This window comes from Eucyclogobius newberryi, unplaced genomic scaffold, assembly GCF_026437365.1.
Source record: "Eucyclogobius newberryi isolate DKJ021-1_F unplaced genomic scaffold, fEucNew1.0.hap1 SCAF_645, whole genome shotgun sequence".
Classification (NCBI taxonomy): Eukaryota; Metazoa; Chordata; class Actinopteri; order Gobiiformes; family Gobiidae; genus Eucyclogobius; species Eucyclogobius newberryi.
This window is the reverse complement of record NW_027316329.1, coordinates 25,001-27,739: the sequence shown is the minus strand read 5'-3', so window position 1 is coordinate 27,739 and position 2,739 is coordinate 25,001.

The window sequence follows — 2,739 nt, the reverse complement described above, 5'->3', positions numbered from 1 at the left end:
CTTCCCCGGGGTGAGTCTGGGGAGAGTGGGGGGTGGCTCTGGAGGGCCTCCGGGGGTTCCAGGGGTTCCAGGGGTTCCAGGGGGGGTGCTCGGTGGAGGCCATGCCCAGCCAGAGTGGCCCTTCCCCGGGCAGAGTCTGGGGAGAGTGGGGGGTGGCTCTGGAGGTGCTCCGGGGGCTCCAGGGGCTGCTTGGTGGAGACCATGCCCAGCCAGAGTGGCCCTTCCCCCGGGTGAGTCTGGGGACAGTGGGGGGTGGCCCTGGAGGGCCTCCGGGGGTTCCAGGGGTGCTCGGCGGAGGCCATGCCCGGCCAGAGTGTCCCTTCCCGGCAGAGTCTGGGAGAGTGGGGGGTGGCTCTGGAGGTGCTCCGGGGGCTCCAGGGGTTCAGGGGGTGGTCGGCGGAGGCCATGCCAGCCAGAGTGTCCCTTCCCCGGGGTGAGTCTGGAGGAGAGTGGGGGGTGGCTCTGGGGGTGCTCCGGGGCTCCAGGGGGTGCTCGGCGGAGGCCATGCCCAGCCAGAGTGTCCCTTCCCCGGGGTGAGTCTGGAGGAGTGGGGGGTGGCCTGGAGGTGCTCCGGGGGCTCCAGGGGCTCCAGGGGGTGCTCGGTGGGGCCATGCCCAGCCAGAGTGTCCCTTCCCCGGGGTGAGTCTGGAGGAGTGGGGGGGTGGCTCTGGAGGTGCTCCGGGGGCTCCAGGGGGTGCTTGGTGGAGACCATGCCCAGCAGAGTGGCCCTCCCCCGGGGTGAGTCTGGGGAGAGTGGGGGGTGGCTCTGAGGGCCTCCGGGGGTTCCAGGGGCTCCAGGGGGTGCTTGGTGGAGGCCATGCCCAGCCAGAGTGTCCCTTCCCCGGGGTGAGTCTGGAGGAGTGGGGGGTGGCTCTGGAGGTGCTCCGGGGGCTCCAGGGGTGCTTGGTGGAGACCATGCCCAGCCAGAGTGGCCCTCCCCCGGGGTGAGTCTGGGGGAGAGTGGGGGGTGGCTCTGGAGGGCCTCCGGGGGTTCCAGGGGCTCCAGGGGGGTGCTTGGTGGAGGCCATGCCCAGCCAGAGTGTCCCTTCCCCGGGGTGAGTCTGGGGTGAGTGGGGGGTGGCTCTGGGGGTGCTCCGGGGGCTCCAGGGGGGGTCGGCGGAGGCCATGCCCAGCCAGAGTGTCCCTTCCCCGGGGTGAGTCTGGGAGAGTGGGGGGTGGCTCTGGGGGTGCTCCGGGGGCTCAGGGGGTGCTTGGTGGAGACCATGCCCAGCCAGAGTGTCCCTTCCCCGGGGTGAGTCTGGAGGAGTGGGGGGTGGCCCTGGAGGTGCTCCGGGGGCTCCAGGGGCTCCAGGGGGTGCTCGGTGGGGGCCATGCCCAGCCAGAGTGTCCCTTCCCCGGGGTGAGTCTGGAGGAGTGGGGGGTGGCTCTGGAGGTGCTCCGGGGGCTCCAGGGGGTGCTTGGTGGAGACCATGCCCAGCCAGAGTGGCCCTCCCCCGGGGTGAGTCTGGGGAGAGTGGGGGGTGGCTCTGGAGGGCCTCCGGGGGTTCCAGGGGGCTCCAGGGGGTGCTTGGTGGAGGCCATGCCCAGCCAGAGTGTCCCTTCCCCGGGGTGAGTCTGGGGTGAGTGGGGGGTGCTCTGGGGGTGCTCCGGGGGCTCCAGGGGGTGCTCGGCGGAGGCCATGCCCAGCCAGAGTGGCCCTTCCCCGGGGGTGAGTCTGGGGAGAGTGGGGGGTGGCTCTGGGGGTGCTCCGGGGGCTCCAGGGGGTGCTTGGTGGAGACCATGCCCAGCCAGAGTGGCCCTTCCCCGGGCAGAGTCTGGGGAGAGTGGGGGGTGGCTCTGGAGGTGCTCCGGGGGCTCCAGGGGTTCCAGGGGGTGCTCAGTGGGGGCCATGCCCAGGCAGAGTGTCCCTTCCCCGGGGTGAGTCTGGAGGAGTGGGGGTGGCTCTGGAGGTGCTCCGGGGGCTCCAGGGGGTGCTTGGTGGAGACCATGCCCAGCCAGAGTGTCCCTTCCCCGGGGTGAGTCTGGGGAGAGTGGGGGGTGGCTCTGGGGGTGCTCCGGGGGCTCCAGGGGGTGCTTGGTGGAGACCATGCCCAGCCAGAGTGGCCCTTCCCCGGGGTGAGTCTGGGGAGAGTGGGGGGTGGCTCTGGAGGGCCTCCGGGGGTTCCAGGGGTTCCAGGGGGTGCTCGGTGGAGGCCATGCCCAGCCAGAGTGGCCCTTCCCCGGGCAGAGTCTGGGGAGAGTGGGGGGTGGCTCTGGAGGTGCTCCGGGGGCTCCAGGGGCTGCTTGGTGGAGACCATGCCCAGCCAGAGTGGCCCTTCCCCCGGGTGAGTCTGGGGACAGTGGGGGGTGGCTCTGGAGGGCCTCCGGGGGCTCCAGTGGCTCCAGGGGGTGCTCAGCGGAGGCCATGCCCAGCCAGAGTGGCCCTTCCCCGGCCTCATATGCGGCAGAGTGCGGGGTGAGCAAAATGGGTTAAAATGGGTTAAAATGTGAAAAAAAAAAAAAAAAAAAAAAAAAAAAACACCAAAATGAGCAAAATGAAATAATCCCCCATCATCAGTGCACTGTTTGACCCCTGAAAAGCACTCCCCTGGGGCCTGGAGGTGATCTGACCATCAGAGTATAGCACCCTATGCCCCTGAGGGACTTAGAGTAAAAACCGAAATAGTACACTATTCCCGAAAAGACTCTGTCGTTTTTCGGCAATAGTACACTATACCCATCGACTCTGTCGTTTTTCCGGGCCGTAGTACGAAGTTGTGAGCAAAAGGGGTGAAAATG